The sequence below is a fragment of the Chamaea fasciata genome, unplaced genomic scaffold (assembly GCF_029207755.1).
Source record: "Chamaea fasciata isolate MVZ Bird 193981 ecotype frontalis unplaced genomic scaffold, bChaFas1.0.hap1 SCAF_7, whole genome shotgun sequence".
Taxonomy (NCBI): domain Eukaryota; kingdom Metazoa; phylum Chordata; class Aves; order Passeriformes; family Sylviidae; genus Chamaea; species Chamaea fasciata.
The window spans coordinates 36,331,557-36,344,627 of NW_027094092.1; the positions used below are offsets into that span (position 1 = coordinate 36,331,557).

Below are 13,071 nucleotides of genomic sequence, written 5' to 3' on the forward strand. Positions count from 1 at the left end.
TTTCTAAAATAGTTAGGGTAGGCATGGTCAGCTTTTGATAGCAAGAAAAGACTAAATCTGCAACGTGCTGTAAGTTTTTAGCAGATCCTGTGAAAAGGTATTTCTGCAGGCAGACATGAGAAATCTTGCTGGTTCTTGCTGCTAGTTCTGATCTGGAATTGCTCGTGGCTGTATTAGCGCAGTGCTGAGCTGAAACTGGAGGTGTGTGGAGCTTGTGGGTGGTTGCACAGAGCTTTGGGCTGGTTCAGAGCACAAGCAGAACTGATTTGTGCCTGCTTGTGAAATGAGAATATTCTGTTCATACAGCTCACCCTCATATGCCCACTTATGCATTTTATTTATAAATGGAAGTCAGTGAATGAAGAGCATTCCTCATGGTTTTTCTTCTTTTTAGAGTTTATTTGTGAAGTCACAAAAGTCAATGTGAGTTAATAAAATACTTTCCCAAGGGTTTTATCTATGTAAACAAATGAAGCAAAGTTCTAACAAACATATTAGGAATACAGAGCTTCTGTAACCTGCTGACCTTTAAATCTGTATACGGACAAAAAGAAATATGACTATAGAAACAAGTGTTGTGAAATTATTTTATGTAGTATAATATAATATAGACTTTAGATAAATTTTGAATAGTTTATCTACTATATAACTAACTAAAACTAAGCAAAAGATGAAACAAAAAAATCCAAACCAAACAAAAAGCCCAACTACAACTTCCTGTAGACAGTTTTTTTTCTTCTGCCTTCTGATAATGTTCCTGAGGGGCTACATCCTAATGATGTGTGTCTTTCTGGAACTGTTGTGCCCAGGCATGACAGTGGGCTCAGTGGGAAGCTTGACCATTGCTGAGTAGACCGGAAAAAGTGTTTCACATATCTCTCAAACAACACATACCAGTTTAGTATTTTCTTGCTTTCCAAAACAGCAGGAGATGGTTGATTCAAATTCAGCTTGTAATTCACTGTAACTCCCAATCTCCTTTCCCACAGTATGTTTTTTTCACCTCTCTTTTACCCATGAAATTTTATGTGTAGGATTTTACCTTTGTCCATTATTAAACTTTTTTTCTTTTATCTCATACCACGAGCATCTCCTCCAAGCACACTCATTGTTTTCATCTGCAAATTTCAGAAGAATTCTTTCTGCTCCTTTGTTCAAATCATAATGAGAAAAATGAATTATACAGACTCTGGATAAAAGTCTATAACATAATGGTTTCTGAATATAATTTTCAAAATGCAGATGTAACAGTAAGACAAACATTGTTTCATTTTCTCTTAGTTTATTTTCCTCAGCCAGGAGATGTCTGATTCCATTTTCATGAAGCTTTCTATTTATTTTGGATGCTTAGAGTGGATTTCTTTCCTCTGGCTGTCTGTTGGCTTGTGGTGATAAGACTGGTTTGAGGATCCAGGCCATAGCAGACTCTTCACATTATTCCTTGGAAAACTGTTCAGCACACAGATCATCTCTTTGTCTTGTGAAAATTTTCTCAATATCCTAGTTGCAGATCTGTCTGTGCTTCTGCTCTTTCTGTAATCAAGAGTGTTGTTTCTTTGTTGTGGCTTGTTCCCTCAAGATTTTGGTATTTGCTGCTAGCCTCTTTTCATGCTACATGGCTTAGGGCTTTACTAGCCACCACTGATCCTTTGAAAATACTTGTTTGTCTCACTTTGGCAATGCCCTTTCTCAGAACAAGCCACATAGCATGAGTGGGAGGTTTTTCTTATATTGTCCCTTGGGAAATTTCCTGGAAAGCTCAGCTTCACATGAGTGCTCCAGGAAGACAGTTGGATGACCTGTAACTCTTCAGATTCCAGAATGCTCTATTTTAGTCATTCATCTGGTATCACTCTTAACTCAAGCTGTTCCATGATACTTTTACGTCACACTAACACTTTCGGTGTAGCTTTAACCAATTGCAAATATTGTAAAAGAGATTTAAAAAAACACGGTTTTGTTACAAGCAAATACAGAAGTGATCTCTGTGTCCTTGTGTTGTCTTAAAATGCTGAGATGCTTTCATGATCCATTTAGTTTTAAAATATTTTTTAATAAAATACATTTGCTTTTCCAGCAAAATCTTCCTTGGAATTTTTCTGAGGTATAACTTGGATTCAACTTCTGTTCTGCTTTACTTTATATCCCTTAACTCTCACAAGGAGTGAGAGTCTACTGCTTCAAACCATTGATAACTGCTTTCTATTTTTTTGGAAAAAAAAAAAAGTAATTTCGGATGATCTAGTGTAATCTTCTGAATCTGAGATTAATTTAATCTCTTAATTTCTAATTTCTTTTGGAGTAAAGCACTCCACCCCTGCTTTGTGACTGCAATATCTGAACCACATATTATGTATTGACATAGAAATAAATACAATTTATGCTATTATAGTGCCTTTTTTGCAGACACTGATGTTGTCTCTCTTTCCAAGTAGTGAGACTTCAGTCATCTTTTTGCGGGATACCTGGGTCAGTTGCAAATATCTTTTGACAGGATCACTCAGCATTCCTCTTGACTCCTACCACTAAATTTTCATGTACTTTGGGTAGAGATCAAATATCATGTGACCATTATCCTTTCACTATCTCTGTTTCTACTTTTTTGAGGGACAAAAACTTTTTAGTTGCTCTTTTTCCTTAAATTTAAATCCTGGCTAAGAGGATAGCGTGAGAAATTATCAAAACAAGGTATTAAAGATCTTAAAGCATATTAGAGTGTAATATATCTCCAGTTAGATACAGGTTATTCCTTTCTCCATTACATTATGAGCATTTTGAAAAAGTGTAAAACCCAGGACACACTTGATATCTTTCTCATCCCCTCCTCTTTAATTAGCTTTTTAAAATTTTCTGAGCAGTTTAGTAGGACTACATTTTTTAAATTTTCATTTTTCCCTTGTGGCCTGAGCATACTCCTTGATTTGGAAAAAAGTCAAGGAATAGCAGAAATAGATCTGTGTTTCTAAAATATTGTCTGGTCAAACAACCAGATTGCTTAGAAACCTTCCAGGTTGTCCGGCAATTCTACAGTCTTGCACAGACCGAAATTTTTATGGAAAATGATGTGACTTGTTTACCACATCTTAATGTGCTTTGTTGCAACAACAGCACACCTATAAAAGTCATCTTGGTTTTGTAGCTCTTAGGCTAACTTCTCTTCTGCCTAAGAGAAGACAAATCACTTTCCCCACATCCCTCAAAAATTAAAATCCCTAATCTCTTGCTATATTTTATCAAATATAAACAGAGGCTAATGCTCTATTCTGTGCAGAGGGCAATCCTGGGGGCTTTGGACATGCTGTTCACTTGCCTACCAGGTCACTGCCTCCCAGGATAAGAGTGATGATCAGACCAATTTTCTAGGTACTAATTAAGTTTAGAAATTAGATGCAAAGTTACTTGTTGGGATTTCTGACAGTCTGAGCTCAGAAATGCAAAATTTTAGGCAGTGGAATACTTTCACTAAAAGGAGCAACAGAGGTCTTCTTTTGGTGTTTAGACATCTACAATCTAAATGGCAACTGAGCAAGATGATGCAGGACTGTCCTTTGTATGAACACAGAAAGAGCATGTGTATATATTACTGGAGATTCAGTTGCCTTCTAAAGAAAGCTGGATCAAATTAAGGTAGAAGGCTGGTGGTTAGAATAAAATAAGAGGCTCAAAGAATTGGGAGCTAATGAGAAGTAGAAAAAATTGAGAAACAATAAGAGGTTCCTTTCTGTTTCTGAGTAGCAAAGTGAGCACTGCGTGGTTAGTCTGCTGTTATATATGTATCAAGGGAATAAAAATAGCTAAAAGCTGGAGAAGCCATAACTGGTAGCTCCAGTGATAATGGAAGATCTGGCTTGCATAATTTATCAGGATAAATTATTAATTAATAAATGTTGCAGACAGCACTCAGGACCTTTTTAAGGCTGGGCTTTCTTTCTGAAGAGGCAGGAAAGGTGACCAATAAAAATTGTTGGAATTAGTGTTCTTGTGACAAAGGGATTTGAATATTCCTTGGAGCGGTAGAACATCAGCACTGGATAGTCCATCTGGGCTTGGGCAAAACAGATTAAAAAAAAAAAGAAAAAATAAAAGGCATTTGTTACATGATAGACTCACTTGAGTTCCAAATACATGGCCTTTGTAAAGGTAATGTATGGAGTATCTAAGCCCTCTCCTTAAAGCAAGGGACGATATGAACAGCTCCTTTAGTCAGCTTGTGTTTCTATAACGCAAACACTTAACGACACACTGAGCAACAATTCTGCAACCTGTGATATTTCTTCTGAGGACAGAGATTCATTCATTAGTTCTCAGTGGCATATTTGGACATAGAAGGGTGATGTGTAATTCAGGGAATTTGTAGATATGAGTACAGTAGCTTCCGCAGTGCTATGGAGGTCTTAAGGTTGTACTAAAGTAGACATTTAGATTGTTCAGCAGTCAGAACACTCAGAAGAAAAAGAAACATTTGCCTGTGATGAGGAAAAAAACTTGTCTTCTGTCACTTGCAATTTCTTCTAGTTCTAAGATAAAAACTCTGAAAAATCTCATTTTCATTTGGATATTTACAGTTTTGAAGCATTTACTTACTCCAAAATTTCTGTTTTAGATGTCACCAAGACATGAATGCGTGTACGTGCACTTTGAACCAGTACAATTATTATTTCTTCCTCTCCTCTCTCCATATTGCGCCTACATAAAAATATGTTGATAGAGGCTGTAGGAAATGAGCTAACATGCTCTACCAATGGTCTCTGGAGAAATATTAAAGTGACTATCAGATTCCAGCACAGATGTTACCTATTACAGTCTCCTCTAGCCTATATCTTAGATTAAAAAATATTTACTGGATACAATGCTGTAATGACATGAATTTCATAATAATGAAAAAATTTGTATGTCAAGTCGTTGTGCAAATTCATTAACAAAAAACATTTGCTGAGAGGATATATTGTGTTGTTTAGTATTTGTGTATCTGATGGTGATAACACATACTGATGGTCAGATTTCCTGGAAAACCATAAATTTCAATGGTGCGACTAAGATTAGTACAGATTTTAAAAGGAAAGGTTATTGACAGTATATAATTATCTTTCTTCAAAAATAAGTAATGGGAATTTGTTATGATAACTGTGACTTTGCTGCAAGAATTTTTTAATGAATATCTATGCAAATATAGATGTGTGTAAGCAAAAGCAGACACACAAAAGTAGTGCCACGTAATTCCTAGCGGTGATTATTTTCTTGAAAATTTGTGTGAGTCTATATGTTACAAGGTAGAACAATATTGAAGTTATATAGCAGCCACCTGTTTCTGATCTGCATTGTGAACGATGATGATCATAGGTGTTTTCTGGCTTTGCATATTGCAGTAGTCTTTGTGGATGTATTTCTTATTAGCCATTATAGGGGCTGGGTTTGTTACTTTTTCAATTTATAATTACATGTCACTTATAATAAGTATCCAAAACCTCTAATATGGCATAAGGGAACAGTCACAGTCAGGCACAGAAAATGGCACAAAATGTAAGAAATTTTTGAGTTTGTTACATTATGTTTGAAATTTCCTTATGAGGTTTTATTACGGGAGAGTTACAGAAGAAATTTCAGGTTGTAGGATGATTACTGTCTGAATGCCAAAAATTCAACATGAATATCTCAATGATGTAGCAAACTTGCTTTTTAGTAAGAATAGGTTCTGGAAGTTGGTGATTTTTAAACTTCCTTGAATATTTGCCTCTTGCACTATGTGAATTACTCCTCAAAATGAAATCCCTTTCTCTATAGTTAGCTCTTAAAAACCCTGCTGTGAATTGATGTGATTCATTTATAAATCCACAAAACAAACAGGTTCTATATATTTTCTAGTGGAGAAGGCAAAAGGAGAACTAATACCTGCCAGTTTCTCCCTGTAAATGATTCCCTGAAGAAAGACAGCAATTTTCATGTAGTCAGTTACGATTCTAACCCTTTCATTTCAAAAGATGAAGCACTTCTTTTTTTGGAAGTTTTTCCATTTCACTTTGGAAAACACACATAATTTGAAAGACATAAAGCAGCACTGCATTACAGAACTACTACTACAGCAATCATAGCACTCCAAAGTTCTGACAGAACATTTTTATGTTTTCACAAAATATAAAGTCTACTACTTGTACATTGCATTTTCCCTTTCCCACTGAGCGTTGTACTTCCTTTCCATAATCTGTGTTAGCTGAGAAGAGGTATCACATAGATGTCTGAGCTATATTCTTTTATTCTCCTCAGCTGGTTCTGGAGCCATACATGCCCTTCACTGTGGGTCCATACTTCAAAAGGGACTTGAAGAAAGCTTCAAGATACAGTCTTTTCTTTTGGTGTGGCCTTTTGTCCCTTTGTGTTGAGATGAATACATTTGCTTCTGATAGAAAACAATGCAGATATTCCACAGACAAGAAAGCAGGTTTCTTCAGAATAGGTTCTGTAGATTTAACCATAGTTTATCTAATGTACAGGGAAAAGATGATTTTCTACGTGCATTTCTTGTGTGATTGTTACCTGAAATAATGAAATACGTTATTTTTATAACTGAGATACATTTATGGGCATATATATGCATAATTATATTCATATGTGTATATTTGTAGTACTCTTAACATAAATACAGTGCCGCTACTACCTCAGCATTTGCATTAGGCATTTGCTTATTCCTCATGCATTTCTGGTTTTTCTCAAAAATTCCTCTCAATTACCTGCCCTATAATATTAGAGAAACTATACTACAGTTCACTGTAGTGCATCATAAATGTGTGTAAGACATCTGTGTTTGCAGTTCACCTTGTGATATTGAGGGGTTACTCTGTGCTATGTGTCTCTTTATACACTGACAGAATAAAATCTCCTGATGTGACAGAGTACAGTTAGTACCCCTTGGAAAAAAGAAGTCATAGTCAATGAGAGATGTTGTATTTTAAATGGGTACAGTAAAGCATCCAAAAGACCCCACAAAATAAAGAAATAGAATTGTATTTTAAGACCTTTAAGCTGTGTGGGATGAGCAAAGTGGTTGATACACTACATAATCAGCTTGTATGAAAGGTATGGCTCACATCTCTTCCTACATCTCAGCACTGTCCAGCAGCTGAGCAGACAAAATCATCAAATAGAAGCCTGAAAAATCATTAGCTAACTCTGCTCTAACGTCATAGAGCTGAGATACTAAAATGAACACTCTCACTCTCCCACAGGTATCTTGAGGAAGAACGCACAGCTAAAATCCTTTTAATTAAATGCAGGATTTTTAGGCAATAAATGAATTTCACAATCTGGACATTTAGGAATATTATCAGATACTGGAAGACTCATGATAAAACAAAGGGAAGGGGGATATTCCCAAGGGCAATACAGTAGGATTTGTACAGATATGGTACCACTGTAGCTGGTCTGTTTTCTTTGCTAAAGTCATCTTCACTTCTTTCATACAGTATTTATGGGGGCTTCCTGAAAGTTCAGATGCCTGCTTTAACAGTTTAACTGAAGACAAAACAGTCTACTACACATTTGTTTATTATAAGGTACAGGATCCCTTTTTCACATGGGACTAGGATCTTAACTTGAAATAGATAATTTTGATACATTGGATTAAAACACCAAATTTTACACAGTAAAATGGGTAACCTTATATGTATTATTACAAATATAACCTTCTCTTCAAAGAATAATTTAAGTATCTACCTTGTTTATGAATCTAGACCAACAGTTCAGTAAGAGGAATTAAAACAGAGGTAAATAGGAGAATACATGGGAAGGGAGCTGCTCTCTTTTTTCCAAAGAAGCATTGCATTTCTGGTTACAAATAGGATTGTTTGCTTTCAAAAACCTTGCTGTATTACTTTCAAATTTTAGGTAGAATAAGGAGTGATGAGAACCTATTTTTTATCACATTACAGTTTAAGTTATATACTTTCGATTTTCATCTGAGATCTGCAGGAATACCTTCCCTGTCTCAAATCTGTTCAAGATTCAGTTTTGATCCTAATCATGAAGGAAATATTTATAGTATCTCTCAATGTCTGTTTTATCTTCCTTTTTCTTTTTTTAAGCTAATAAATAGTTAAATCACCAAACTAAGCATTTGAGCAGCAAAGTCTTCATGGTGATCTCCACTGCAATTTAAATTACTGTGCTCAGGCTTGTAGCTACAGTATTTGGGTGTGATTTGTGAATTTTGATAAATTCTCAATTGTTAGTCAGATTTTCTTCGCTACTATGTTATCTGATATAGGAGACAGCAAATCAGAATTAAAGAACCACATCTGTAAATTATTAAAGAGGTTGCTTGAAAATTAACAAGGAAAAACCCCTGTTATATAGTTATCTTACAAACTTCTGAAAAAGACAGAATTCCTTTATTCACATGTTGGTGCAGATTGGCTTGGGACTTTTATTTGTTAGGTTGCAAACCATGTTCTTGCTGTTTGTTGCTAGCTTTATTTTCCAGCCTCTCTCCCCTGTTTTATTTTCCTTTCAGCTATTTTCAGATTCTCTCTCTCAAAGTTTTTGTCTTCCAAAACTCCCATCTGACTCCTGTCCTTTTTGATTTTCTTCTTCCTGTTTGTCCTTTGCTGAAGCACAATGCCGAGTCATCTGCTGCCATGCTGAATTGCTGCCCTGCCTCCTTTCTTAACCTGGACCAACACCACATGGTCTGTGGAGTGAGCAGGAGTCTGACAGAGCACATTAAAAATAAATACTTAATGCATTAAAAATGAAGGAGGGAAGTAGATGACAGTACCACACATGGGCCTTACTTCTGTGTAGAGCTTTGTTTTCTTTGAAATCTGCTCTTGTGTAATGTCTATGACCATAAAAGAGTAAAATAAAATTCAGTTTAAAGTGTTTAATATGTTTTCTAGTATGCTCAAATCAATGAATGCATGGGTTATTAGGGTGCAGGACTTGCTTTTTCTTCAAAGAGTTTTGAGTGTGGTTGTGCTCAGCAATCCAAGTAGTCAGCAGTTGGATTCGTGTTGACACAATCCTGCATTTCTAGAATCTGACCTGGCTGATTTTTTTAGAGGTTTTATGCTCAGTTTTGTTAGTTCCCCTATGAAAGATGAAAATTCAGTTGTTATAATTGAATGGCTAATGATTTTGTTGCCTTGATGATTGAATAATTTGTCCTTGAATAGCAAATACAGCTTTTAGCATTTATGGAAAGGAGGCGATTTAATTTTGGTAGTGAAATACTGCAAATGAGGAGGAACTACAAACAGACAGCTACAAGAATTTCTAAGAATTCTTCATTAAACAGCAATTATTAAATGCTTCAAGTCTCTTTGAAGGTTTAACTTCATCAGACTGTTCCTGGCAAGTGAGCTTTGCTCTCTTGCAGAACCAGTTGCAATTGGCAAATTACCCAGCCCATGGAAGTTTACCTATTAGGGCCAACCAAACAGAAACAATAACAGCAACAATAGTAGTAATAATTTAAAAAGAAATACACAAATTCAGAATCTTTGCATCTGGTAATATAAAAAAAACCCAGGAAACTAATGGACATTTAAGATATAGTTTTGCAAATGTGCACATAGGCAACTTTATACTCCTGGGAAGCTGTTGAACTGTATGGAAGTACAGAATTGGGGAGTTTAATAACACATTTTAATTACTTTTTAACGTGGAAATAACATATTTATAGTGTTGTGCTTTGTTTACTTACTTCTGTACTAAATTATTTCATTGTATTTCTATTAGAAAAATTTTTTTCATAAGGTGCAAGTTTTGTGTTGTAGTATTGTAGGAAGATCTTTGCTATTTTTCTTCTTGGTTCACTGTAAAAGATAAAGTAGGTAAGTGATAAGCTTAAAAAATTACTTTGTGTGTAATTAATTGCATTTATTACATATATCAGTTTTCTTCTTGTTCCTCATTTCTATTCCTACAGCATGGGCAAAAAAACCACACAGAGCATAGTGTCCTAGAAAGCTAGAATTGATGTTAAAACAAAGAAAAAAACCCCCAAAGAAACAACAGGAAAACCCAGAGGTCCTGGGCAATAGTCTTTAGTACCACATTCAGTAACTTCAATATTAAAAAGAGTAGTGAGACATTGCAGGTCCAGCAGACATCGGAGGCAGCAGGCTCTGCTGTGGCTGTGCTGCAGCACCATCTAGTGCTGCAGGAGCTGCCCAGCTGCTGCCCGTGCTGCTGAGGAGGGAAAAAAGAAATAGGGCGGGATGGGAAAAGGGGAAAGTTTGCTATCATATGCACAGAACTTTGGAGCATTATCAATAGTAATTTGTAAGTTTTTAAAAATATTTTTCTGAAAAAAATTATCTTTGCAAATGTGTCAAGTTTAGCCCACTTGTAAAATAAAATGCTTGATCTTGTAGTGGTAACACTGACATAGAACCTTCAGAGAAATATGTGTGCATTTTTGTGCATATATTTTTATATATATATGTTCTTGCTACCTTGAAACCTTCAATATCTACAGTGAATTTCTGCTATTTCTCTATATCAGAAAAATACCAGCTTGTTAATACCACTAGCAGGAGACCGTACTCAATTTAAGGGTGTCTCTGAAGATGGAGACACCTATAACCCCAGACCTTCCTGCTTGGATACAAAATTAAAGCTTCTTTAGGTTTGCAGAGGTCACTGGGTAATGATATTTTGGTTGGTTTTTCCTACTGTTTGGAAGTTGTTTACGCGGCACACCCATTGTATGCTTGACATAGTGCAGACCATACAGACACAACGTGGCTTGTACGAGGTCCAAAATAAACTGGCAGCAAAATCAGCAGTAAGAGCAAGTTATGGCAGCTCAACCCATCCATGAGACCACTGCTATCATCCTCTCACCCTCACAGGCAGCCCCTAAGTTAAGCTCTCTGTAACAACATGGTTCTCTTACTGTTTTGCTTACAGTTCGCAGTTTATTTAAATCAAAATGAGCACTTATATTTTGTGGTAAGTGTTATTACCAAATCAGTTTTCTGGAAGAGCTGCAGCCATCAATTTAACAACATCCTGGAAACATAATGTACCCAGCATGATAAAATTTTAGCACAAGAAATGTCCTTAAGCATTAAGGAGACTAATGGATTTTGTTTAACTTCCGTTGATACATTTAGGACCATCTAAATATCTAAATATGTTTCTATGCAGCAACATGATAAACTCCTTTTATCCAAATGTACTTATCCTTCACTGAAAAAATCAAAACAATCCAAACAAAACCAGTGAAAAAGATGTAAGGCTGAATTAGTGGTAGCTGATTATGAGAGCTGGCATGGATCTCCAAAAGTATCTGTGCTGTGTCTTAAAAAATCTCTGTGTGTGTTTTCCCTTCCTTTCTTTCAGTCTGTGAAGTTCTGTAAGAATTATTCACACATAGCACAAACAGCTGTGAACATCAAATGCTAATAAGGAGCAATGTGAAACATGCAACAAAATACTGTACTGATTTTGTGTGAGGGAAGAATAAGGGGCTTCCAGTCCACTGAAGCAGTGATAAGACCAAGATTTTTTCTTTCTGTTGCTTTGGAACAATATGTGCATTCATTTAACTATGGAATAAAACTATTTGGTCTCTTGCACAGTTTCATTTCACTGCAACTCACACAGACTGAAAGAACAGCTGAATAACTTGATATGGAAAACTTACAGGTCATGAATATTGGATGTAACAGCTGTTTTCTTTAAAAAAATTGAATGATGTAATCCCATTGCTTAGAAATGTCTAGAATGTGACAGTCAATAACTTGGAATAGGAGAAGGAAAACCAGTTTTAGCCAGCCTTTCATTTCCTAGGAAAGACCATGTTTAGAATTTTTCCTTATTAAATCCTTCAGAGCAAAATCTAAAACTGTTTTTGTTTTATGAACTCAACCTTTTTTAATATAAAAGAATTAAAAATGCAGTCCTTGTTCAACCTATTTAATCTATTTATTCTCTGTGAAACTTTAGAAATGCAATTTAGAGAGTTCTTCTGCAGCAAGCTTACTTATCTTTTGGTTTGTCAGGTGGATGATGAAATGTTATAACAGAGAAGTCTGGCTCCACTTAGAATCTTTGAATTGCAGGATATGTCTTTAAATATGTCAACTCATACTTTGTAATGATAATGCATTGAGGATTTTTTAATAAGATACTAAGCTTGAATGGTGTGAATGAAATCTGCAGCTCCAACTGTTTTCAGTTCAGCTGTTTGCTAGAATAACAAGGGAGTCAATGTGTGCACTCCAAGCAGGTCCATTTAATTGCTTGCTTCCTGGAAGAAAGAATTTGAAAGTGTGGGGAGGAACAGATCAAGCCTTCAGTCTCTGCTGGGTGCTAATGGAAGATAGAGTGCAGCAAAGGGGTACATAATAGGCATGCAGTGAAAAAAGTGATTCTCAGTTTAAAGTACAGTAATGAAAATGCCAAAGGTGGTATTTACTGATATTTCCTTTATTGAAAGGAGAGGTTAATATCTGTTACCTCTTTTTTCCTCACATTGGCGCATTTCTTCCTGTAGTTATTCTGAAGATATTAAATAAATGCAAATACAGGCAGCTGGACAAGGACTTGGGAGGGATTTGTTGTTAAATGTTAATTTTTATTTATGGAGGTAGACTGTATTTATAAAATTCATTTGCTTTGATTTAAGTTTATTTGTTGTAATAACTGAAGTGTTTTCCATTTCTGCTTATAATGACTTGGTGGGGGGCTAAGGGAAAATTTTAGGGGAATAATAAAACAATCTATTAATTGAATCTTCATTAAGTCTGAATGTTCCCACTTCTGTATTTTGACTTGGTTATTTAGCTGCAAGAGAATAAAACCATTATTTCCTATTCTGGTGTTTTTAAATCCACAAATCGAATTTCATCTTAAAAATTTTGGAAGAAGAGAAGATTGTACATCCAACACTTTTCTTGAGACCCACCTTGAATTCTTGTGTGCAGGTCTTTGATGTACAAGCATAGCTACACTTGTGTGAATCAGTAAATACCAAGTAGAAAAGAGATTTGAATTTTGCCCTCTTTTATTGCCATTGAGAGTCACAGAAATGTGACAATTTTTTTTAATCATACACATTTGAGTCACCTA

General features: G+C 35.5%; 1 protein-coding gene across 1 annotated transcript in view; it reads left to right on the top strand.

Annotated features, from left to right (window-relative positions):
* AKAP6 (A-kinase anchoring protein 6) overlaps positions 1–13,071 on the top strand; it is a 288,951-nt gene that overhangs the window by 77,426 nt on the left and 198,454 nt on the right. The gene's annotated exons all lie outside the window — the stretch shown is intronic.